This window comes from Rhinolophus sinicus, chromosome 9, assembly GCF_057876585.1.
Source record: "Rhinolophus sinicus isolate RSI-liver-muscle chromosome 9, RSI-T2T, whole genome shotgun sequence".
Lineage (NCBI taxonomy): Eukaryota > Metazoa > Chordata > Mammalia > Chiroptera > Rhinolophidae > Rhinolophus > Rhinolophus sinicus.
Window position 1 is genome coordinate 19,737,651 of NC_142509.1, and position 27,479 is coordinate 19,765,129.

At 44.2% G+C, this 27,479-nt stretch overlaps 1 protein-coding gene and 2 long non-coding RNA genes across 3 annotated transcripts in view; 1 reads left to right on the forward strand and 2 right to left on the reverse strand.

Moving 5' to 3' along the window:
- LOC109439166 (immunoglobulin lambda-1 light chain-like) overlaps positions 1-27,479 on the reverse strand; it is a 556,184-nt gene that overhangs the window by 430,485 nt on the left and 98,220 nt on the right. The window lies entirely within an intron of this gene.
- On the forward strand, positions 4,718-14,336 carry LOC141569200 (uncharacterized). Its single transcript, XR_016022367.1, has 3 exons — positions 4,718-4,855; positions 9,649-9,704; positions 12,091-14,336. It is a non-coding gene; the product is annotated as an uncharacterized LOC141569200 (long non-coding RNA).
- Positions 14,447-20,212, reverse strand: LOC141569208 (uncharacterized). Its single transcript, XR_016022368.1, has 3 exons — positions 20,076-20,212; positions 18,777-19,989; positions 14,447-17,955 (listed from the first exon to the last, which is right to left on the reverse strand). It is a non-coding gene; the product is annotated as an uncharacterized LOC141569208 (long non-coding RNA).

The following is a 27,479-nucleotide window of genomic DNA, read 5'->3' on the forward strand; positions in this document are numbered from 1 at the left end:
TGGAGTGTGTACCATGGGTTTTCTAGGATCAGAAATGAGTTAGGGTTTCATGCTCTCTATTTAAAGTCGTTGGGAAATTTTCTTGCATGTTGGTTAGCACTTCTTTCATGATGCCTTCTGGAATGTTTTTTTTGTTTTTTTTTTTTATAAGAATGAAAATATTTAATTACTGAAGCAGGAGTGGGCCATGGTACAGATGCCTCCAGAATTCAGCTTACTAAGGTCTTACTTTTGGTGTTGAGATCCAAATTGTGCCCAATTTTCTATAATTGTTTTTCCCAAACAGTCTTCCTGGTCAAGTTTCTTCATGCAAACATGTTCATTCTGTGGGATTGTCCATCTGTCTCTGCCTGGACTTCAGGCTTGGGTAAGGATTCCAAGAGGGATGGAGGATGGAATGTGATGTAAGGTATGAACCAAGGCCAAGTGCTCTTGTGATTCCTGGGCGTTCAGGTGTCAGAAAGTCACACTTCAAGGGTGACCCTGCTTGTCTTAACATATGGAGGCAAGTATAGCATTTTCCTAGCTAGCTTGGTCCAGAAAACTGCTCTCTCAGGCCCAGCCCTGATAGGGCACCTGTGATCTCAGTTGGTGTGTCGTCCAGCTGCTCGGACACTACACAGCTCTCCTGTGAGGACATTCTGACTTTGCAGATGGACCATGACAAGTTCAGTACCCAGGGAAGGAAAATGAATAGGTCGTCTCCATGGAGTTTGGGAATCGAACTGTCATTTCCCCAGGTCACTGATCATCTCCCGGATGCTAAGTAAAGAATTTAATGCAGAGCTGTTGTTACCACATGTATTAATGTCACCTGACATTTGAGTTTGCTTATGTCAGGTGCCAAGGTTGGACACATTACCAGTGTCCAATCTAAACCAAATTCAAGGCCTTCAGTTTTCCCAGGAACACTGTTGGTCCAAATGTGATGAAAATCTACGTGAATTATCCTGACAGTTTGACAGGTTTGATCTTGCTACTGTGTTTGTTGTTGTTATCGGAGTCTCCTGTTTTATTCCATCACCCCCATTGTATAGGACCTGGCATTTGGTGTCTCTATTTGTCTCAAGAATAAAATGTTCTCAACAAAAAAGTGTCCACTGTTCATGCTTCTCATTCAGGATTTCTATTTGCTGTTTGTATTTAATCTAAAAATTTATTTCTTCTTCTGTCTCTGTGATATATTTATGATTAATTTTCCTTTTTGTTAGTCTAGTATTATAGATGCTTTCAGTATGACAATTAATATAAACAAACCATTACTATACCAAGTACCTCCTTCTACTTAGTATTTCTTCCTCTATTTTAAATTAAGGCCCCCCAAGACCTGGTTTCCCACACACATTGGGCCATGGTCATGTTTGTTTGGCAAATACTCCTGTTTTCACAGTAAAAGATAACAGAACTTTCTAGATTTTTTTTCTGTGATACCAGGGTTCTATATTGTAATGACGGCTGGTTTCACAAGCTCTGTTCTCTAAAGCACTGAGGTACATATCAAAGTATCCCAAAGAGTCAGAGGGAAAGCAAAGAGAGAAAAGAACTAGAATATGTGGAACTAACCCTTACTGGCCTCATCTTAATTAATTGCATCTGCAACAATTTCCAAATTACATTTGGAAATAATGTCACATTCTGAGGTATTGGGTGTTCAGAATATCATCACAGGAAATGTTGGCAGTTAAATCCACAAATATTAATGTGTACAGTTCATTCAAATTTCCTGAGTTTTTACTAATGTTTTTCTGTTCCTAGGTCTCATCCAGGACACTTCATTACATTTATTAGTCATGTCCCCTTTGTCTTCTCCTATGACAGTCTGTGGTGCTTCTGTGCACACTTAGGAGTGGGTATTATGCCTGGCATCCCTCAGGACCACGTATTTATATATATATGACATAAAATTCTTCTGCGTAGAAAACATGCCTCTCCTACTTCATTTATGGTTTCATTCTACCTTTTGAAGGTATGGTTCATGGACAACTATTTATTTACTTGAGTGTTAACGCAATATTACTATGTTTATCAGGTTGTCATATCATTTCAGTTTTACCCAATGGGAATGCACTGAGTGGGCTCATGGGCAATCAGACCCATCCTGTGATTGTGTGTGTGTGTGTGTGTGTGTGTGTGTGCGCGCGCACATAGACATGCTTGTGTTTGGTTGAAATGATTCTGTACTTTCTGGGGCTACCATATTCTCTATGTTCATCTTGTGTAATTCCTAATATTAGAATTAAACATTTCTCCAAAGAAGCCGTTATTATTATTATTATTATTATTATTATTATTATTAATCATTGAGATTTCTAGAGAAGCCAGTATCCGGCCAAAGGCAGACTCATCAGTATGGGATGTCATTACATGCAACCCAAGTCAGCTGACAGAACAAGGAAATATACCTGAGTAAACTAACCCAGGAACATGCCTGTGTCTAAATATTTCTATACGAAGTTTTCTCCCCCCAATAAACCGAACATGAGTTCCTATTTCTATCTCCTCCTCTAGTGCATCACTGCGTGGATCAGTCAAGCCTCCTCCACTGGTTACATATGTCCATTTCCATTCACAAAGTGAGAAATCTGGCTCCCACCAGTGTCCATCTATTTCCTTCATTGTTCAATTCCAGTATAGAGCACAGGCGCCCCATTACTGATCTGTACCCCATGGGAAACCTCTTTATCAACTCGAGTACAGTGCTTATGTACAGTTTCTTATGCTTGTAGTGTTAGAGGCTCCGCTCATTATCCAAGGTACTTAGGTCAGCAGCTCCCCACCCCCTCCAGTGAGGGGCTCATATTTTTGTAGTGCAGGTGGATGAGCATCGTCACATTCTACATTCCCTCAAGAGATCCCAAGCTTCCTAAGCGATAGTTTGTGTGCATGCAGTAAGCTTTTCATCGTTGTGCTGTACATTGTTCGGTGAATTTGGCAATGCCATAGTGTCATTTAAAGATTCATATAGAATAAATTCATTGCTCTAAAAACAACACCTTGTGTTCACATTGTCATCTCTTCTTCATCCACAGATGTTCATACTCTCTGTAGAGTTTGGCCTCTTTTAAAATGTAACCCTATTAGAATCACACTCTGAATAACATCCCCTTTTATAATGTGCGGCTTCCTGCAGGACGTCCTAGCTACTTCCAGTGTTTGGGGATTATATACAAAGCTGTAATAAATATCCCAGTGATGACTTTGTTCTTTTCAGTTTGGGTGATTATTAATAATGATTCTATAAACTTTCACATGCAGGCTCTGCTATGACAAAACATTTTGATTTAATTGTATAATGCTATTTTTTTTCATTTATTGTATAACTGACATGCAATGTTATATTAGTTTGAGGTGTAGAATTTAACGATGCAATGTTGGTATGTATTGCAAAATCATCAGTACAAGAGCTCAGGTTACCATCTGTTGCCATACTTAGTGACAGAATTGTTTTCTTCTTCTTCTGAGACCTTTTAAGATCTACTCTTTCAGCAATATTTAAATATGTAATATTACAGTATCACCAGGCATAGTGGCCATGCTCTACGGTACACCCCCAGGAATATTTATTTCATGACTGGAAGTTTACACCTTTTACTCCCTTCACCCATTTGAACCACTCCCTTCATTCAGTTACCTCTGAAAACCACAAATCTGTGATAGTTTTATAAGTTTTAAATGTCATAGTTTTCACTAAATATCAGAAAACAAAATTAAAAACAGTAATTCAAAAAGATATATGCATTCGTAAGTTCATTGCAGCATTACCAGTCATAGGCAAGATATGGAAGCAAACTACATATCCATAAACACATGAATATGTAAAAATGTGACAAATACACATACACACAATGGAATATTATTCAGCCACGAAAAAGACAACATGGATGAAACTAGAGGGTATTATGCTAAGTGAAATAAGTCAGAGAGAGAAAGAAAAATACTGACGGTCTCAGTTACATGTCCAATCTAAAACAGTGAAATAAACAAACAAACCAACAAAATAATAGAAAACAGAACCATGGATCTAGAGAGCAAGCTGATGCCAAAGGGGAGTGGGTGGGGGATGGGAGTAAAAAAACAGAAAACAAACTTAGTCAGCACTAGTTAAGTTTAAGTAAATCAAACTGTCAGTGCAAACAGGATCGACTCATCCTTCAAGCACAACAATAACAGTTCTGAGGTCACATGAGAGGTTCAGGCGCCCAAGAGTATGTTTTATTTAACTTAACATAACAAGAAAATGTGAATGTGAACAGTCTGGAAGTAAACTGTCCCCAGCTGCTTGGGAGATCGACTTTCCGTTTTCCTCAGAACTCTTTGCCTAGAAAGGTGCTACTGGGAGTGACTTTGAGGGCGAAGGTAGAGGAGGCTTCACTCCCTGGATGAATATGGACCCAGGACATGAGCAAAAGAATAAACGGAAGTCACAGGCTGAGCCTGAGCTGACAGCTTCTAGGTGACCAACTTCCTGGAAGATTAGAATGTGGGTTATTGTTTCACTTCTTCACAGGCCTGTAGCACTGTGTGAGTACTGAGGCTGCCATCCCATGCTGAGCAGTAATAATCAGCCTCGTCCTCAGGCTGGAGGCCCGTGATGGTCAGGGAGGCTGTGTTGCCAGACAAGGAGCCAGAGAACCGACCTGGGATCCCTGAGGGCCGAGAAGTGCCGAGCATCACAGTTTTGGGGGCAGCACCAGGAATCACTTGGTACCAGCCCGTAGCATACTTTCCAACATTGTTGCTGTTTCCGGTGCAGGAGAGGGTGACCGTCTGTCCCACAGAGCCTGATGCTGAGGCTTCCTGCGTCAGCCCAGCCTGCACCAAGGACCCTGGAAAGGAGAAATGAAGGCACAGAGAGGTGAGTTTGGGATTGTTTCTCACAGCATGTTCTCAAAATCAATGTGAAAAAAGCGACCCAGGAGGCCCCCATATTCACTTCTCCTGCTTTCACAGCCAGTCACCTGAGCAGTGAGCGAGGAGGGCAAGGAGGAGAGGGGTCCAGGCCATGGTGGAGACTCCGCAGGCTCTGCTTCTGAGCCCCACAAGTGTGAGAACTGCACAGAGTCACTCTTATGTTGTTCCGTCTTGAAAGGACTGAGAGGAACTCTTTATGCAAATTGTTCCCTCCCCTTGGTGTCCATGGGCCTACATTTAGTGAAAGCCCAGTGGGGGTGGGGCTGGGGGTGCCTCCCCTAGGGCCCTAGAAGTCACGGCTGCTGGTCCCCAGGGAGCACAGACAGAGGACACAAGACAGTGTTCCAGGCCTGGTTTCCCAGCTGAGATCCCCCCAACAGCTCCTCAGGGACAGGCCCAGAGCACCCCTTTAGTCTCAGAGTCTAGATTCACTTATGACTGACATGTGTATCCTGGGCTGAGCAGAATGTGACACTCTGGACAGCAGCCCTGCCTGGCACACCCCCCACCCCACACAGGGCATCTCGTCCCCCGGGGGCTCCTTATTATGCTTCAGGCATCCACACACCTCAGTTTTTACTTCAAAGATGTGGACTCCTCATCATGAAGTCACCCCTGCTCCTCTCACCATTCAGATAATTATGTTCTTGGGGCCATAAGTGACTGACCCTCAGAGAGAACGTCCTGTTCCCAGTGAGCAGAAGGGCAGAGGGCATTTACACACCTCCATACCCTCTAATTGGGGTCCTGAGGTGACCAGCTCCTCTCTCATTACACTTCACTTCCCAACATGGCAGACCACTCTCCACACCCTGTTAAATTGTCCCCCTTTTCACTACTGATGGGACCAGTGTTAATTAAAACAATGCACAGAGGGATTCTCTAGGAGGAGATTAGAATTACTAAGAAGTGAGAGCTGCTTCTCTTGTTGTGTTCATCCTGAGACCACCCACATGAGATGGTCAGCAGCACCAACCCTCTCAGGATGCAGCCATGGGCCCACAGCAATCACAGGTGACAGCAGTGTGAATGGCGCCCCACACCACATGGGGTGCATGTCACAATGGGATTGGACCCGTGATGATGTGCAGAAGGGTTGATATTGCCAACAAAGTGTTCAGTATCGTGACATATAAGTTCTTGGAACCCTGTCCAAGGGTCCCTTTCACTGTACATAACAAATTTTTAATTTTTCGTGAGACTTAAGTCTCGTACTTAGTGTGTGTCACACATTGTTCTATTCATGTTATCAATAGAAACACAATGATTTTAATACTGTGACTCTTGTCAAATTTTCTAGTGACACTGGCATTATATGGATATGTATATATTAGAAACATGTAATTAATAAACAGCAGAATATGTCATATAAGCATAATATACTACACATATATTATATACTCTCTGTCTCCCTCTCTGTTTTTCTCTCTCCATATATATAACTCTCTCTCCATATATATAACTCTCTTTCTCTCTCCATACCTCTAACCCCTTAACATCAGGACTATACATTGTATTCCTAGAAATTCTCAATGCTTCCCTCTAAAAAATTCAGAGGAAACATCCGTTCATTATATTTCATGGGAGTCAGATGACAATCCATGGGATGACATGACCTTGATAATGTCGGAGGGTTATTGTAGTACTAACTATGTGGAACATACTGATATATACCAGCTGCTCAGTAAATATTTTGAATTAAAAATAAATGAATAAAGCAGTTAATTTAAAAAGAAAAAAGCCACAAAGATTTGTTTTCGTAACCCATGGCCAAACCATGTATTCCCTTTTTTTCCCATTTGAACGACAATCATATATGCAAATTCCCAGGCCGAAACATGAGAGTCATCCTAGAAACGTCCACTTACCTCACACAGGACATTCAAGCGATGCCTAACCGGTGTATTCCACAACATAAGAAGACCTTGACTCTTCTCTCGTCTCTCCATCTCCATGTTACTCACCTACATCTAGTCACCATTTTCTCACTCACGATGGAGCCAATATCCCTCTAACCTGTCTCCATTCCTGCTCATTTTACTCCCTGGAGAGTTAGTGGACAGATGCCAATGTGAGCATGTCACTCAGACCTTGAGTCCTTCAGTGACTCTGCATGTCCTTAGGGTCGGTCATCACAATGATGGCCTCTACCTGTCTATCTAGTTCAGCTGCCACCTTCCAAACAGCGCATTCCCTCACCTTTCCCTGCTCCAATTGTGCAATGCACAGGCTAAAAGCAACGTGTCCCGTTTGTTTGAATGACCTATATCTCCTTCTTTGCATTCTTACTTCTTTAGAACATTCTGACCCTTACCCAGACATCGACCTCACTCCTACTTATTCTGAAAGTGTCAAATTAGACACCATTCTCACTGACAAGAATTCTCTGGTCCAGCTCCCCACCCACCATCACAGGTGCCTTCCCCCATGGGTGTCCCTGTTGAAGTCTTGTTTGACTCTCATAGCACCTCCTCCATAGCACTGGCCGATAACAAGCCGATATAGAGCTATAAATACATAGTTGACATAGTTGTTTTGGGTTGTAATTTAGAAGAAGTTTATGAGTCCTTCAGTTAAAAATGCACTGATACTGACTGCACCCCTGGAGCCTCCAAGTGTACTCCCACATGAGGAACCCAGAACCTGCTCTTTTTCAGGGCAGCCCACAGCGCCCCCTGCTGGATCCACAGTCACACTCACTCTGTCTATGACCCACCTGAGGAATGGATGCACACGGTCCATTACTTTGGATCATTTTGCTGCTTACTTTGGGTCTCACTGGTTTGGGTCCTGCAATATTGGTTCACACAGAAAACAGAAGAGACTGTTCTGCCTTCTCTAGAAGACATCTCATGGGAGCTTTGCAAGAACTTGACTTTAAGGAATCTTGAAGTGGTGGGAAAGATTACATAACAGAGGAGTTATTTAAACAGAACATCTCTGTTGACTCTTGGGGAAGAGGGTCAAAGCTTGAATCAAGAGCAGGTTGATCTTAAATGTGCACTCAAAACACTGGCCCATAACTGCCCATAGTGGCCCAGATGATGGACTATGTATCCTTAGGACAAGATGCTCCTTTCTGAAGACCACTCCCGTCCTTCTACCAAGACTCTTTCAATTCTGAACTTCCCTATTTGGTGCCTGTAATGGGACTACTTTTTCTACGAGCTGCCTACTCTTCCAGGTTTCACATGCCAAGTTCAGCGTGGTGGCCGATTGGAAGTCACTGTGAGGGTGGACCTGGGAGTTTTGGTCAAGATGCATCTACTCGCTGCCTCACCCACCCCACTCTGCTCCATCCTCAGGGACTTTGCTTCTGCTGTTCTCTCTGCCCACTCTTCCCATCCACCCCAGCTTGGCTCAGTCCAAACTTCTCATTATAGGTTCCATTTTCATTTATTTGATTTCCAGTGGAAATAAATAAGGATTAATATAATTTAATATTTTTATATTCCATGGTGTATAAGTATTTATTTTATTTGGTTTGTTTTCTTGTTGTTACCAATTTGTAAATAGTACTTATGAACTTTAGATGTATTTAACTTTTTCATGAAAATTATCGTTTTCTCATCTGCTACCCAACTTATCAATGTTCCCCTCTGTTCCTCCTTGAATGGTTATTAATCTAACATTTTCTGTGTGTATGCATTTCACAGTTCGTTTAAGACACAACTGGTACCATAGGTAATGAAAATGTCTTCATCTTGTGTTAGGACCTACTAATGAATTTTCTCATTAGTTACTTTGTTTAATCAATACACTTTATTTTTAGAGTTCTCTTTGGTTTTTGTAAAGTAAATTTTTTTGTAAATTTCACAAGGTTCCCATATGTGTCCCCATTCTGCCTAGAGTTCCCTTATGTTAACATCTTGCGTTGGTGTTGTCCATTTGACAAATTGTGTAAACCAATATGGATACATTATTATTAACTATAGTTCATAGTTGATATTAGAGCTTGCTCCTTGTATTGCACAATTCTAGGGTTTGTCAAATGCATATGTCATGTGTCCACCAGCCCAGTAACATACAGAATGGTTTCACTACCCAGAAATCTGACTTTTCTACCTATTCATACCTGTATTCCTACTTAGGAACTCCGGGCAACTACTGATTTTTTTTTTTAACTGCATCTAAAGTTTAGCCTTTTCCAGAATGCCAGGTTGTTGTTTTGAGTTACACAGTAACTTTGACTTACTTCTTAAAGATTGGCTTCTTTCACTTAGCGACATGCATTTCAGGTCACTCCACATCTCTTTGCAACCTGATAGCTCATTACATTTTAGTCACTGAATCATATGCCATTGGAGGATTTACCGTAATTTTTTATCCATTCAGTTATTCAAAGCTATTTTCTTTCTGTCTGTCCATTTTACCTGTTATAAATAAAGCTGCTACAGACATTTATGTGCAGGTTCTTGGGTGAACACATCGTTTCAACTCATTTGGAGGGACACGTAATGTGATTGCTGCATCGTATGGCAAGAGTGTTTGTCAAAATATGCCAGGCCGTCTACAGCTGACACCATTTTGTATCTCCACTAGCAATGAATGATAGTCACTCAGTGGATAGTTTAGCTCTATTACTAGTTTAGTTTGTGTGTTTAACAGGGTCGCTTCTCTGAGGCAGGTTATAACTCAAACATCCTATAAATCTGTCATAAAATTCTTAAGGTCAAATTTAGGTTCTTACTTGCAGTTCTTAATCAATCTAATCCACACACCTCTTTGTTTTCTCAGGGTGGACGGTGGCTTTGTGATACTGCAAACTTTTATTCAGGGAATTCCCACAGGCCGTAAGTACCTGCAGAGAATAGCACAATCACCTAAATCTCTCCCCCTCCTGACTTCTAGACCAATCCAGTCCTTGTTTTATTAATGACTTTCTGAGCTTAATAAAAGGTGATCATGTAATTTGTAATTATACTTTATTCATTGTAATTTGTAATATTTCACCTGTTATAATTCTCAGCAGAGAAATCATCTTACCATCGAGAATTAAATACCTGGGAATCATTTTGAAGACTTATCACAGCCCTGGGTGCATACTGGGCCCCTTTGCTGTTCTCTTGTCTTCGGAGCCAGGGACATAGAGACCCCAAAGTTCCATTCCATTCCTACCGATGTCTTTGGCTGAGAAACAAGGTCAGAGCCATCTTCCATTAGAAGTCACCCAGGTGTTCACTTCGCCTGTGTCCCTCAGTCCAGGACAAATGAGTGTGGTGGGGGGGAGTTCCCTTCCTGATGGGGAGACTAACACCGCAGGCTACACAGGATAGTGTTTCACCATGGTGACAGTCCCATTGGGGGTCTTTGTACCAAATGCATAAACCCTTCTGTGATGGTAAATGAGCCCCACTTCCCAGTGGTCCCCTGGGCAGTGTACTGCATGATGACAGGCGCCTCCAGCCATGAGGAGCGTGGCCAACAGAGGGCAAATTGTCACTTCCTTCGTAGATCCCCAAAGATATTCACAATTATTAGGAACGTCCGAGAGATCACAGCTGCTGTTTAACCAATGTCCCCCAGCATGTCTAAGTGAGCAAAATCCTGTGATAGTCAACCTAATATCATCACAAGGTCTAGTGATGATTGCAACCACACACACTGTCCCCAACAACAAGAGATGCGTCTCCTCTCTATGCAAAGGCTCAGCTGGTCCAAGATCCCACAAACCCACATTTGGGAGCGATCATTCTCATTTGGCAGCATCTGCAACTCAATGCCATGTGGTGTGTCCACCCATGAGATGTCACAGGTGGTGACAGAAAGTACAGAGGAGGTTGTGTCTTGTGTCCCCATTGACTGTGAGCACCATGTGAGCAGCACTAAGGCTGTTGTCCCAGAATAAATGCAACAATCAGCCCCATGTGCTGCCAGGAGCCAGACGTGGTCAGGGAGCTGAGCTGCTGATGGAGTAGAGACTCGTCCTGGGATCCTGAGCATTGACTCATCCCAGCACAGCAGGTGTTCAGGGAATTTCCTGGTGGCCCTGATAATGGGACCCCAAGTTACACTCATGTCACTGGTGCTTTCTGCTGAGGGAGACTTTGAACCTGAGGATGGCAGGGTCAGCAGAGGTTAATCCCTGACTTTTGGAGGGACAGAGAAGGCTGCAACCTGCAGATTCAAAAACAATATACATACAGAGAGGAGGTGTGTGTGTGTGTGTGTGTGTGTGTGTGTGTGTGTGTGTGTGTGACAGAGAGATGGAGAGAGAGAGAGAGAGAGAGGTAACTATTCCACTATTCCCCATGGACCCCCAGGAAGTCTTCCTCAGAGACCAAGCATGAGGACAAATGCCCCATGTCACTCTTATATCCTCTCTGTCCCCTGAGGGTGGTTTTCCATGCAAACTCATCCCTGGGGCTGGTTCTCTGTAAGACTCTCCGGAGCCCTGGAGCCTGGAGCTAAAGAAGGTCCATGTCTGGAAGGCCACTTCCCTTGGACCAGGATGAAATTTAGGCAGGAAGGGGGAATTTGGTGCAGATTAACTCTGATAACAATTACATTTAGTCAGAAATCTAGGTCCTGGGGAGTGAGAGCAATCTGTCCATTTGCATCCTGCAGGCACATGACCCTCAGCTGTGGGGTCTGCAAGTCTGAGGAGGCACAGGGCAGGCGAGAGAAGACAGCCCCTGCTTTCTGCTCCTGACCACAGCCATATCCAGATGTCTCTGCCATCCCCAGATGTCACAGCCGGTGTCCAGCAGAGATTTGTTTCCTTTATTTTGGAGAAAGGATGAGACATGGACCTTCAGGGACCTGAGCAAAATGTTTCTGTGACTGAGTTATTATCCTTAAGATTCATAGGAAACATGATTCTGGGACAGAAGGAAAATGAAGGACTGTTCTGCGAGGTGGAACTGATCCTTGTTACCTTGTGGGACTCACCTTGTGGGACTCACCGTGTATAGGGCCTCAGTTATTCCTGTGGGAGGCACATGAATGAATGAATAAATGAATGAATACATATGTGAGAGAAAGAGTAAAAATCAATAGCTTCTGTACTCAAAGATCCAAAAAGCAGAAAAAAAAAATCATGTTTAGGAATAAGCAAGAACTTCATTGTCACGTTACAATAGATACTGAGTGTGGTGGGGAGCAGAACACACCACGGATGGGGATGAGATTATAAAGGGGTTTCATGCTGGTCTAACGTCTGGTCATCCTCCTCCTTAGAGATGGAATCCTGGGAATGGAATCTACAGCAAAACCTTGTCATTTTCTCTGAAAACCTAACGTGGAGATGGAGTGAAGACCTGAGGAGCCAGAGAGAGATCAGGAAAGTGAGGGACGCCGCCGCAGAGGAGAGAAGAGGGACGGTGTGAGGGGCTGTCAGTGAGAGTCTGCAGGGCCTGGATTCTGTCAGATGTGTAGGCGGGTCCAGAGGAAGTGCGTCTATGACCAGGGTTTGTGTCAATATTTTAGCTGTGGGTAGATCACTAATCATACAGGGTTTAGTTTATGAAATACGACCATGAAACTCATTGTGGAGGAACATGGTTGTACGGGGCAGTATTTTCAGTTGTAGGAAACAGTATTTACTCCTGTTAATCTCCCCAAGACCCTGTGGAATCTGCACTTGGCCTCTGTCCTCATCGTTTTGTGTCATCTTGAGTGTCCTGTGCTGACCCATGTCACAGGCATATCCTGTGTGTTTCGTTTACCCTGTTGAAGGAAAGAACTTTCTGCAGAAGAGTCTCACCTACAGTATCTCCATGGAAGCTTCTCATTAAAAAGAGGTTCAGAGGCCAGGTCTTGGGCCCTGGGGTTTTTGTCTCACTTCCTCCTCATCTGAGTCACTGTGAGTAAGTGTAGCTGCTCTCACTGCCATGAGCTATAGCACAGTAATAGTCAGCCTCGTCCTCAAGCTGCAGCCCAGCGATGAGCAGAAGCCCTGCATTGGCCGAGGCGTCTTTGGAGCCAGAGAAGCGGCTGGGGACCCCAGAGCCCTGGTGTTTCTCTGAGTCTGATTTAAAGGCCAGGAGATACCGGGGAGGGCTCCCTGGCTTCTGCTGGAACCAGAGTATGCCATAGCCCCCAACATTGAAGCCACTGCTCAGGGTGCAGGTGAGTCTGGCTGATGCTCCCGGAGATGAAGAGAGGGAGGGCGGCTGAGTCAGCACAGGCTGGGAGAGGGAACCTGCAAACACAGACACAAATGGGTGATGGGCAGGGACCAGCGTAAAGGTTCTCAGGTGCTGAGACAGAAAACAGGCACAGGCCAGAGGGCTGCCCTGGTCCCCGAGGCCTGTCCCCACCTGCGCAGTGAGAGAGGAGCACGAGGAGGACAGGAGTCCAGGCCATGGTGCACACAGCCCTGAGCCCACAGTGGGGCTGGGCCGCCCCAGGCCTCCTTTTCTTCTCCACCCTCTGCCAGAGGAGGGGCTGTCCATGCAAATGTGTGTCCATCCACTGACTGCCCAGCCCCTCCCTGAGCCCTGGTGCTGCAGCTCAGCTCACACCCCAGACTGTGGAGGATGGAGGTTGGCTTCACCCCCGTGAAAGCCCTGGGAGGAGGCACCTGCTGAGACCACACAAAGGTCCCTGCTCAGTGGACTCTGCCAGGCCTGAGAGGGCACAGCTGCTGAGTCCCCCTCAGGGAGCTGAGGGCCCAGCCCGGCACCACCGGCCTAGGCTCCACTGAGTGAATGAATCTCACTGATCAGCTGTGTAGAGACCACAGGACTGTCCCACATTGCCCCCTGCTGGTCACAGGGCACACACCTCTCTGTGGCCCAAAGCGCTGAGAGCCCAGCTGGGTTACTTGGCTCACCAGGTCACTGTCTCTATTCGCACACCTATGGTCTGCTTCCAAGATACTGTGATTCTGATACACTGTTCATGATTACTGTACTGTCTCTCGCTCCTAGGTAGATCTCCACCACTGGGAAGTGCAAAAATGTATGTAAATCATAAATTAAATGAAGCTGAATGAAATTTGCAAATGCTTTAAATTCCTTTTATTTTCTTAACAGTAAGTGTACAAAGAAAGAGATATATCTGATTCTGCATTGCTCTGCTGCATATTGTAAGATCTTTTTTAAAAAATGTTTGATACTGAATTAGTACACTTGGAACTAATATGATCTTGTATGTTAGTTATATTTTAATAGAAATCTTTAAAAAATAAAAAAAAGTATTACCGGAAAAAAAAATGTATGTAAATCCCAAATTAATTTATTTTCACTACCAGATAATTTATTGTGTAAATTAAATGTACAGGGAGCTTCATGTCAAACTTCTCACAAGAGAGGTAAAATTCAGCTCATTTGTGGGTGCACAGGGGATCTTCAAGGAAATGGTATAGAAAGGAAATTTCCAGAAAATGAGCTTAAGGTCATGTACAAAAGTTACCATGTTTCCGCAAAAATAAGACCTAGCTGGACAATCAGCTCTAATGTGTCTTTTGGAGCAAAAATTAATATGACCAGGTCATATAATATAATATAATATAATATAATATAATATAATATAATATAATATAATGTAATACCAGGTTTATATTAATTTTTGCTCCAAAAGATGCTTTAGAGTTGATAGTCCAGCTAGGTCTTATTTTGGGGGAAACATGGCAGCATTTGAGGAAACATTAAAAACACTATGCAATGCTTTTATCATTATGTGGGGGACCAGATATGTTGTGAAATATGAAATGCTAATAGCTAACAACTTAACATTTACTCTGGAATATTGTAACACTTATTTCTTTTTTATTAATTTCAGGTGACATTTACACCCCTCACAAAGTGATAACCCCCCTCCCCCAATCTACTACACCCTTTGCATCATATATAGCTGTTACAATTCTACCGACTCTATTCCCTATACTGTACTCCACATCCTGTGACTATATACATATTAAATTACAGTTGACATTCATTATTATTCAGCTTGAGTCTCAGGTGTTCACTGCAATGGTCAGGCATCTACACCATCCATGAAGTGGTCTCTCTAATGGGACAAGTATCCATCAGATAACCTACAAAATCTTTACAACATCAATGATTACATTCCCCAAACCATTTTTTGTGTCCCCATGGAAGTATATGCACCTGTATGTTTATTTCAGTGCTGTTCACAATAATAGCCAAGACATGGAAGCAACCGAAATGCTCATCGGTAGAAAACTGGATTAAGAAACTGTGGTACATTTATACAATGGAGTATTAGTCGGCCATAAAAACGAATGAAATCTTACCATTTGCAACGATACGGATGGACCTAGAGAACATTATCCTAAGTGAAATAAGTCAGACAGAGAAAGACAAACACCATATTATCAAACTTATATGTGGAATCTAAAGAATAGAATAAATAACCAAACTAATCAAAAACAGCTTCAGAGCTATAGAGGAAAAACTGAGGGTTCCTAGATGGGAGGGGAAGGGGAATGTGGGGGAAGGTGAAGGGATTAGAAATTGTAACACCTATTTTTTGAAATGAGCTGTAGCTTCCTATTTTTTGGCTTGTTTTCTGCATATTTGTGTTACGTATTTATTGTCAGATTTGTTCTGGTGGCCTTACAATTTGTTTGTTTTATAAACAGAATTTCCCTTCTGTATTTTCAACTCACTGTTTCATTTTAGAATGAAGTTAAGTGTGACATTTCAGTGTTTCTTTGTTTTTCAGATGCCTGGGAAGGGGAATGATGAAATCATCCTTTCCTCACTGTACCCACATCAACGATTGTTTTAATTATACAAATGGTCCCTCAATGTCTAGACACACAGAACCTTGAAATAAATAGCCTATGACCAGGAACACGTGCTTCCCTCAGGCCCTGTCTCATCAAAGAATTCAGAGGGATCTTTCTGATTTAGATCAGGCAGCTCATGCCCTAGTTAAAAATACTGCAGAGACTCCTGCCTCTGATTTGAAACGCTGAGCCCTGTCCCTTCCTTGGCCTCACACTAGTTCCTCCTTCGTCTCTTGGCAAGAGATGGGCTTTAGTTCGAGATACTGGTGGAAAGAACATTTTGTCAGCTTCAACCATCTGTTTAAGCAGGACAGAGACACATCATCACAGATAGGGATGGAAATTTTATTTCACATTTGTTGTTGTCAATTTTTTGAAGTTAAAAAAATTTAGAGAGTAGGCCAATGGACTCTTTGCGCACTTTGTCCAATTTCGACCCTCATCAGTATGATCTGCCTTGTTTAATCTCTCACTCCCCTTTATAGGGAACACCTCTTCCTTCCTGAGTGATACTAAAACAAACCCAAACATCGTGTCACCCCATCGGGATGCTCTTTATCATTTACACACATTTTAATGTTACAAAACTTGGTGCCTTAAAGCAGTGGATTCCAACTACTGTCGTATCAACTGATTTGTATTTTAATTATCTCCAATAGACTTTAAATATCCCCAATTTAATGGTTGTGTTGATTGAAAAAGTAAAGAAAGTGCAACACATCCTGTTTTGTAGCTGTGAGGTCCATGCCATGCAGATTTGATAGGAATTAAGCCCATATCATTACAGACATTCTCAATCATCTATGGCCTCTTACATCCACTTCTCCCCTTGCAGATGCTTCTCTTTTGTAGACACAGAACTCACTGACCCATCGTTTTTTCTTTCAAGAAATTTCTCATCAAGGCCTTTTATGGGATTTTGGGATGAGGAGGTGGATATTAGAATTTCATGGAGCCTGTGATATTCTGTATTTAACATTGGTTGACAAATGATTATATTACAGGCCCTTAGTTACATGAGATACTAGTAGACATGCATTCAACTAACCCACACTAGGCAGTTTATTAGCTCACGGAAGTTATCTTCTGACTTCACAGTGTCCTCTGCCATCTACCTGTCCTGTTGTTCTTCACTCAGTTCCTGACGACTCGTCACAAACTTTTCCACTCTGTCTAATGACCTCATGGAATCCGAGTTCAGCAAGCTGCTCACCTCCCCCAGCTTGTGACCAGCACCTTACATATATGGCTGATTAAGACACCAAGGATTCTTGAGAGTATAACGCTGAGTGAAATAAGTCAGACAGAAATCATAGAGAACTGTATGATTTCACTGATATGTGGTGTATAAACTAAAACCAACAAAAGAACAAGACAAACAAATGAGAAACAGAAACTCATGGACACAGACAATAGTTTAGTGGTTACCAGAGGGGAAGGGGGGTGGGGGGTGGGAGATGAGGGTAAGGGGATCAAATATATGGTGATGGAAGGAGAACTGACTCTGGGTGGTGAACACACAATGGGATTTATAGAGGATGTAATATACAAATGTATACCTGAAATTTATGTACTTTACTAACAATTGGCACCCAATAAACTTTAACTAAAAAAAGACAAAAAGAATTCAAGTTTATGGCATTCTCCTGCTTTTCAGACAGTGACGTCAAATTTCTTAACTTTTCCTCTAGAACAAACTCAGAACATCAATCTCAAAATGTCCAGACATCTTTATGTTCATCGCAGATCCGCTCTTTTCCTGGATTACACACTTAGGTGATCACACATTTTTATTCAGCAAATGTGTGTTGAGTTTCCCGTTAGTGCCAGCCTGTCTTCTAGACTTTATAGATACATTGGTAACATGACATGAATATATAAATATTCCTGTTCTGATAGGGAAACACAAAGTGAACAGTCACAAACCATAATGAAATGTCTGGCACCACAGCCCGGCTAGTTATTCACCCTCAAAATCTGGAGCCTGTTCCTGACTATGGAAAGACACATGCCCCTCAGAGGATGCGCACTGATGTTTTCAATATCTCCTCATGCTCCACCGCTCCCTGTACCTCCCCAGGTGACTAATTGTAGGTTCTCCTCTATACTCACCAGGCCCTGCAGAGTCACCCAGGCTGGTCTTGTCTATCATTTGTCCTCATTTATTTCATTCTTTGCGTCATTGTCAGAGTGATATTTAAAATATATTCATCTGATGAAGCACTTCTCTGATTAGAAATTGTCCATAATTTCTTTACCCATTTTTATTACTGGAAAATTTTCAGTATGTCATTCAAGGTCATCATTTGGTCCTCTGTCTCCTGTTCACCTCTCCCACCTGTAACCTGTAAAAAATCACAAATGGATCCTGGTAGCAGAAATGATATTTAACACTGGACCGCATTGTTCCTTCCTCATTAAACCCTTCTCATTCTCCCAGCCCAAATCCCTAGCACCCTTTTTACAGTTGACCATGAGCAATCCCTTATCCAATTGCAAGACCCACACAAAGTCTCAGCTTAGACCTGTTGGAGGACAACACTCAGCCATTGGGCCAGGGATGTTAGTCCTGGAAGAGGAATCCATGGCAGGCGCCACTACATCCACCATAGTCCACCTCTTGCTGTGTTTAGAGCCACAAGCTTCTGGCCTAAGTCCCAGGAGCAGATCCTGCAGGAATCTGTTGGGCCTGCTTTCCCGCGTACTGGTGGGGATTTCCAAGGAAAATCATGGGATGAACCACAGGCCCTGCTGCTGGCGCTGGTCTCAGCTTAAAAGCATGAAGATGGTCCTGGTCTTCCACCTCCCACACTGGATGCCCCTCCCCTTTGGGAAGCAGCTGGTCCAGTTTCTACCTGTTGGGGTGCTTCAGAACCTCCGTCTGATGTGTGTAAGCTCAACCCCATTTCCTTCTCAGGGTGTGGGCTGTGTTGCTATAGATGACACTTACTTTCAAGCTGAGCAGAGGAGACCTACCAATGGGTGTCTCATTACACAGTGGAGCTGAGGTTGGAATTTATTTGGACTCTTGCTGTGTCCTCTGGTATAAGTGTCCCCCATCCAGGGCCACAGCCTGTAAACCCACAGACACTAGCACTATAGGGAATAGAGACAAAAATCCCCCAAGTGGATCCCCCACAGTGAGGGAAAGAGTGGCCATTCGTACCTCATAGTCCTGGGATCCAGACCATGTTTCACTTCAGGACAGAGAACCACACTATAATCATGAGTTAGGTGTTTATGCTCCACAGATATGGCCTCCAGCCTTGCAGGTTGTCATGTGGGGTTGCTACTTCTGCTGCAGTTTCAAGTGTCCTGGCCTTTATACCCTCAGTCTGTCATGGGGTGTGCACTGCCCCGATGTACTACTTCCTAAGGCTGCTGTAACAAAGCACCACAGACCAAGGGGCTTAAAATGAGGAAGCTATTCTCTGTCGGTTGTGGAGTTAGACGCCTGAGAACAAGATCCCGGCAGGACCGTCCTCCCATGAAGGCTCTAGGGAAGTTCTTCCCTTCTGTCTCCCATCTTCTGGTGGCTCCTGGCAATCCTTGGCATTCCTTGGCTTGTGCTTCAGTCTCCCTCTCTGTCATCACGTGTTACTCCTGCAGGAAACATGGCGCAGTCGTCAGAGTCTGTGTAGGGAACATGCAGGAGGGCCGAGGGGTCAGAACTATCCTGCTTTTGTGACTCCGATATTTCCCTCACACATGGAGGGTCACTATCCATTAAACTCATTAAGATGGGGGAAGATGCCTCATTCCCCAGGGTACAAATAATTGACATAAAGTATTACATTAATTCTTATAATTTATAAATTAACCCTGTTCTTTTTGGATATTTTTCCCATTTTATTTTTTTTATGCTTTTTGTTTTCATAAATCATGTGTTAAAAATACAACATTTTATAGCACAGAACAATTGATTTGCCCACATGCGCTGGTGCTGTGGAAAACAAGTCCCCTGAGCCACACAGCCTAGTCTCAGCTTAGTGAACAAAGAAGAGAGACATTAGGAGACGAGGGTGCACTGAGCCTGAGTGTTTTTGTCTCACTTCCCCACCTGCATCTGTCACTGTGGAAATGGTTGCTGTACCACAGAGCACAGTAATACTCGGCCTCATCCTCGGGCTGGGCCCCCGAGAGGGTCAGGGCAGCTTTGCCCCCGATGATGGAGCCTGAGAACCGGGCAGGGGTCCAGGAGAGTTTGTTTGTATTATAAATCAGTGTCCTGGGGGCTTGGCCAGACTTCTGCTGGAACCAGTATGGATAGTGACCACTGGTGACCGTTCCCGTGCTGGAGCCACAGGTGAGAATGACTGTCCCTCCTGGGGACACAGCCAGTGAGGGCTCCTGAGTCACCGCAGCCTGAGAACTGGACCCTGAAATGAAAACAGACACATGTCAGGAATGAAGACTCAAGGCAGAGGAATCCTTCCAAAGGCTGGTCTCAGAAATGTCCTTGAACCTGGGCAGTGAGTGAGGAGGGGGAGCAGGAGGAGAGGAGTCCAGGTCATGGTGAAGACTTTCCAATGTCCAATGTCCCCTGGCCACACACTGGTGCTGGTCTCTGGGGTGTCCCTTTATCTCCTCCTCAGCTCCCTGGGTAAAGGGCGCGTTTATGGGACATTATGCAAATATGAGCCCACAGCACCATCTGATTCCGCGTACTCAGCCCAGTTTGTAGCTTCACTCTCAGGAGGAGGCCATGGTGGTTGTGAGCTCTGAGTCTGTCCCTTGAGAGGAAGCACCTGCTGTCACCTCTAACTCAGGCCATGAGCTTGGGTACAGGGACCATTCAATTAGAACCATTGAGTTGGTTTCATGCCCTGCAGCTCTGAGAAGATCCACAGCGCCCCCTGGTGACATCTACAAAAAACGTTCATGGTAGGAATTAATCAGAGCAAACGGGTAGCCCTTTTTTGTTAAATAAATAAATTTGGTTTAATCTTTCTTTACATTTTCCACTGTTTCCTACAGTGAAATCTTATACATTGTCTTTGTTTATTTGCAGCATATTTATTGTAATATTTCTTTAGTTGCTTTGAATACCTAGACGGCCCCTGAATCTCATTTTAGTGTCACCTGTTCTTGATTTCTTCCAGAAAAGTTTTATTTGTTAATTTCATCTGTTATATTTTTCAGTTCTTTAATTTACATTTGTTGTGTTTTTATGACTTGTGTTTATATTGTGAGTTTTTTCTACTTTTCTATTTGTATCAACCGTGTCCATACTTATTTGTCAAAGGGACTTTATAATTGCTGGTTTAAAAGTTTGTCACATATTTTAGCACCTAAATCATCTGTGCCAGTGTGTTCTCTCACTCAAGTATTTATTTTCCTGTTATTTTAAAATGACAAGTGTTACTTTTGTACTGGATCTTGGACATTTTAGAAAGTATGTTAAGATATTCTGGGTCCCATTTACTTCCTTTAACCAATCCCGGGAATCAGGAGCTCCTCAGAGGGCAATCTCCACAGAAAGAGAGAATCTGCCTTTCTTAATACTTCATGGTTCCAGGAATGAGCAGCAAAGCCTGGGCCAGGAGCCGAGACATGCAGGATTGTTCCGGGCCACCTGGGACTCCCAGGTCACAGATGCTGGAATCCTGCTTTCCTTGTCTTGCACCCAGCAACTCTGAGAGATGTTTGAAACTGGGTGTGTGGTGGTTCTGTTACAGTAGGACATCAGTAAGAAAAGGAAGCATCATTGTTGACCCGATAAATGCAGTCCAAGGTGAGAATACGAGGCTGCCCAGCTTCAACAGCACAAGTGACATAAAAGGTCAAGGCTGAGATGGCATTGGTCACAAGGAGGGACCTTGGAGTGACCAGTCAGACACGGGAGTGAGGGCAGATTTTGCCACATTTCCCCATGGACAGAAACATTTAGTAATACGGAGGCTGTGTTCAGGTGTATAAAAAGCGTAATAAGCCTGGTCTCAGCCTGGTGTCAACAGATTTCAGAAAGTTTTGGTAATAAACCTGGATCCAGAGATTCAGGCTCAGAAACCTAGAAGCTCCATCAGTGCTGCACTAATTCAGAAATGTAGATGCTTTGCCTGTGAACCATTAGGACCATTACCATGGTAACCCCCAATGCATCTGTTGCTCCCTGACAGGAGAAGGTGACCTCAGATCTGGGTCCATGAAAAGTTTAACAGAGGATGTGATACAGGCACATACTGGGGAGTTCCTGCTCTTGACCTCATACAGCCCACCCCCTACCCTGGATTGTTGGAAAGCTCTTTTGGGGTCTGAGAGGAGAGGGGGACACAGTCAGTGCCTGTGGGCTCAGGAAACCCACTCAGGAGTCCCCATGGTACTGAGTGGTGTCAGCTGTAAGAGTGTCTCATCCCTGAACCCATTTCCCCCACATTCCCTGGAGCGGGCTGAGTATTTTCCCAGCAACTGCAGAGCGTCCCCCACGCTCTTGTGTCCCCAAAATTGGTTTCATGGCCTCATGCCTCAAAATTTCCCTGTGACAATCTCTCCTTTCCTGACTTCACAACTGAAGGCTCAGTTACAAGTGAGGGTCCCAGGTCAGCTCTGTGCCTGCAATTCCTCCTGGGCCTGTGACTTCACCCAGCATCTCACGTCTCAGTGCCTCGTCCCTGGGATACAGGGTTCCTTGTCCTGAGCTCATGACCCTGGGAGGGATGGAAGGCCTCTGCTCTGACCCCGGGAGAGCAGAGTCTGTGCTGTGGAGGTCGGTCCACCTGCAGGTCCTCAGCTCTGAACAACAAACAAACAAACAAACAAACAAACAATAAAACCAGAGGAGGTTGTTGTACCTTTTAGAGACAGAAAAAAAAAAAAGCCAACAGGCTGTGCTTTTCAAACTCAGATCACCAAGCATATAGTTTGTATTATCATAAGATGTTGTACCCTCCCGCCATCTGTGGGATCCTTAGAAATGTTGATTTGGAAAATGGGAAGCAAAAATTTTAATCTAGAAGCTACATCCAAGTACAATTAGTGTATATTTAAATATTTTAAATTGGGGAAGTTTCATAGTCCAGCGCTATGAGCAGGCTGAGTTTTTGTCCCACTTCCCCATCTGTGTGTGTCATTGTGAGAAGCACTATTGTGCCAGATCACACAGTAATAGTCAGCCTCGTCCTCAGGCTGCAGCCCAGAGATGAGCAGAAGCCCTGCATTGGCCGAGGTGTCTTTGGATCCAGAGAAGCGGCTGGGGACCCCGGAGCCCTGGTATTTATCTGAGTCTGATTTAAATCTCAGGAGATACCGGGGAGGGCTCCCTGGCTTCTGCTGGTACCAGTATATGTTTTTACCACCAACGTTGATGTCGCTGCTCAGAGTGCAGGTGAGTCTGGCTGATGCTCCTGGAGATGCAGAGAGGGAGGGCGGCTGAGTCACTACAGGCTGGGAGAGGGAACCTGCAAACACAGACACAAATAGGAGATGGGCGGGGACCAGGGTAAAGGTTCTCAAGGGTCTGAGCCAGAGGGAGTGATTCAGGCTGGGGGGCTGCCGTGGTCCCCAAGTCCCGTCCCCACCTGTGCAGTGAAAAAGGAACACGAGGAGGACAGGAGTCCAGGCCATGGTGCACACAGCCCTGAGCCCACAGTGGGGCTGGGCTGCCCCAGGCCTCCTTTTCTTCTCCACCCTCTGCCAGAGGAGGGGCTGTCCATGCAAATGTGTGTCCATCCAGTGACTGCCCAGCCCCTCCCTGAGCCCTGGTGCTGGAGCTCAGCTCACACCCCAGACTGAGGAGGATGGAGGTTGGCTTCACCCCTGGGAGAGCCCTGTGAGGAAGCACCTGCTTATACCACACGAAGGTCCCTGCTCAGGGGCCTCTGCCAGACCAGAGAGGACACAGCTGCTGAGTCCTCATCAGGGAGCACAGGGCCCAGCCCCCAGGTGCAGGTTCCTTTAAGTGAATGGTCCTCACTGAGTAGCTGTGTAAAGACCACACTGCTGTCCCATGTCGCCCCCTGCTGGCCACAGGGCACACACCTCCCGATGACCCAAAGCCCTAAGAGCCCAGGGGTTTATGCAGCTCACCCAGTTATTGTTTCAGTTCACACATCCCTGGCTGGTTTTTAGAACTGTGATCCCATAGTGCTGGATGAGTTTACTATGGTTTCTCTTTCTCACAAGAATTGTTATCTATGGAAGATAGAAAAATTTACAGAAATAACCACTTAAGGTGTTTGCGCCGCAGAGCATGCCGGGTGAGACCGCCCCATCCCGAGTCCCACTGATGCACCTCAGAGCCCAGCACTGCAGGTTGTGCTGTGCAAACGCCCTCAGTCTGTTTACCAGGCTGAGCCAGGATAGTTTGGGAGCTGATTCCCCTAGGAAGATAAGACAGGAAGCCGCACAGGGACACAGAGGAGGTCATGATGTGACATTGGCTGCCAAAGCATTGACAAACTATCTGCAAGTACTGTCACAGATGTGGAGTGTTCTGTCCACGCCCAGAGGGGAGAATCCTCAGGGTGGGTTAAGTGTGACTGTCCTGAGGAGGACATTGAATGTGAAGAAGAGAATCCACACCTGAGATGAAGATGAAGGAAGGACAAGCCTCCCAGACTGATCTGAGAGTCCTGTCATCTCTCTAACGTGTTCATTTTCCCGGAATCAGGACAGATGTGACAACGGGAACAGTGATGCTCGGCCTGGCGCTCAGGCTGGGCCCTGCGATGGTCATGGTGGCTCTGTCTCTGAGCAGGGGTCCCTGGGATCCCACTGGCCATGACACTTAGACCCCAGGGTACCTGGTGGGGCTTCTGTTAGACGGTGGTCAGAGGTACTGGTGGTGACGCCCCAGCACTGGAGACCCAGGAGAGTGTGACTGTCCCCGCAGGACTTGTGTGCCGTGCACAGTGACGTTTCCTCAGTCACTATAGCCTGGGAAACGGTTCTGAATCCCAGAGGTTTGTGTCACTGTCACGGCTGTTAACTCCCATTTTTACAAAAAGAAGACTCACTGTATAGTTCCATTTGTGAATTTAGTATAAATAATAATAGTTAGAATGGTAAACTAGTGTATGAGTTGCTAGGGCTGCCATCAGAAACTAACACAGTCTCGGTGGCTTAAACAATTGAAATTTATTTTGTCACAGTTCAGGAGGCTGGGAGAGAAAGATTAGATTGTGATGGTTTGATTTCTCCTGAGCTGCTTGTTCTTGTCTTGCAGATGTCCACTTGTCCTCACAAGGCCCGTTCCATACACAGGCAACACTAGTGCCCTTTCCTCTTCTTAGAATGCCACAGTCTTAGGGATTAGGACCCCACTCTTATGACGTTATTTAATCTTAATTACTTCCTTAAATCATAACTCCAATTACTGTGACTTTGTGGTTAGGGCTCAAAGATACGAATTTTGGAGTGGACACAATATAGTCAATGACCCACGATTCTGTAAATATTTAATGATGAGTATGTATTTGAATAGGCTGAAATATATCAGCATGGGAAGGACTTTTTTGGGATTGTAAGTTTTTAGCATAATTTTCAACGGGTAATTTTGTATTTGTGGTAAAAGAAACATAGCATGAAATACACCATTTTAGTCACTTCTAAGTGTGTAATGCAGTTGCATTAAGTACATGTAAATTGTTGCACCTTCACCACTATCAATCTCCAGAACTTTTCATCATCCCAAACAGAAACTCTGGACACAGTAACCAACTCCCCCATTCCAGTCCACACCACCCCCGGTGACCAGTGGGGAATGGAGGGTGGTAAACTGGATGTGGTAGTAGAACCACGGCTTCAGGAGCCCATGACAATGCAGGAAGTGGCAGAGAGCAATTCCCATGGTGGCTTTTGGGAGATGTTGTTTGACCCAGATAAGAGCTATTTCAGATTGTGCTTGTCATGCCGTTATGATTATACTGATACATGGTGTTTGCCAGGGGCTGGTGTATCAATGTGTCCTGTTGCAGGATGTGCACTAATTCCATCTTTCTCTCCAAAGTGTGTTGGGCAACATAGATAGTAGCCCAGGAATCTTACTGTAGCATTCGCTAATGATTCATTACCCCCTCCTATTTATAGTCCCTCCAGAATTCATTTTTCCCTCTCCTCCAGACAACGTACATGCCCTGTTTTCAGCCCAGTTCCTCTCTGGTAGTCAATGGGAATTCTATCAAATGACAATGGATTCGTCTGGCTAATATACTGAAGAAAGTTTTCAATTATGTTAAGAAAAGGGATTGTGCTGTAATTTTTATACCTAACATTGTTCATGTTGGAGTGTGTATCATGGGTTTTCTAGGATCAGAAATGAGTTAGGGTTTCATGCTCTCTATTTAAAGTGGTTGGGAAATTTTCTTGCATGTTGGTTAGCACTTCTTTCATGATGCCTTCTGGAATGTTTTTTTTTATATATATATAAGAATGAAAATGTTTAATTACTGAAGCAGGATTGGGCCATGGTAGAGATGTCTCCAGAATTCAGCTTACCAAGGTCTTACTTTTGGTGTTGAGATCCAAATTGTGCCCAATTTTCTATAATTGTTTTTCCCAAACAGTCTTCCTGGTCAAGTTTCTTCATGCAAACATGTTCATTCTGTGGGACTGTCCATCTGTCTCTGCCTGGACTTCAGGCTTGGGTAAGGATTCCAAGAGGGATGGAGGATGGAATGTGATGTAAGGTATGAACCAAGGCCAAGTGCTCTTGTGATTCCTGGGCGTTCAGGTGTCAGAAAGTCACACTTCAAGGGTGACCCTGCTTGTCTTAACATATGGAGGCAAGTATAGCATTTTCCTAGCTAGCTTGGTCCAGAAAACTGCTCTCTCAGGCCCAGCCCTGATAGGGCACCTGTGATCTCAGTTGGTGTGTCGTCCAGCTGCTCGGACACTACGCAGCTCTCCTGTGAGGACATTCTGACTTTGCAGATGGACCGTGACAAGTTCAGTACCCAGGGAAGGAGAATGAGTAGGTCGTCTCCATGGAGTTTGGGAATCGGACTGTCATTTCCCCAGGTCACTGATCATCTCCCGGATGCTAAGTAAAGAATTTAATGCAGAGCTGTTGTTACCACATGTATTAATGTCACCTGACATTTGAGTTTGCTTATGTCAGGTGCCAAGGTTGGACACATTACCAGTGTCCAATCTAAACCAAATTCAAGGCCTTCAGTTTTCCCAGGAACACTGTTGGTTCAAATGTGATGAAAATCTACGTGAATTATCCTGACAGTTTGACAGGTTTGATCATGCTGCTGTGTTTGTTGTTGTTATCGGAGTCTCCTGTTTTATTCCATCACCCCCATTGTATAGGACCTGGCATTTGGTGTCTCTATTTGTCTCAAGAATAAAATGTTCTCAACAAAAAAGTGTCCACTGTTCATGCTTCTCACTCAGGATTTCTATTTGCTGTTTGTATTTAATCTAAAAATTTGTTATTTCTTCTTCTGTCTCTGTGTATATTTATGATTAATTTTCCTTTTTGTTAGTCTAGTATTATAGTTGCTTTCAGTATGACAATTAATATAAACAAACCATTACTATACCAAGTACCTCCTTCTACTTAGTATTTCTTCCTCTATTTTAAATTAAGGCCCCCAGGACCTGGTTTCCCACACACATTGGGCCATGGTCATGTTTGTTTGGCAAATACCCCTGGTTTGACAGTAAAAGAGATAACAGAACTTTCTAGATTTTTTTTTCTCTGATACCAGGGTTCTATATTGTAATTATGGCTGGTTTCACAAGCTCTGTTCTCTGAAGTACTGAGGTACATATCAAAGTATCCCAAAGAGTCAGAGGGAAAGCAAAGAGAGAAAAGAACTAGAATATGTGGAACTAACCCTTCCTGGCCTCATCTTAATTAATTGCATCTGCAACAATTTCCAAATTACATTTGGAAATAATGTCACATTCTGAGGTATTGGTG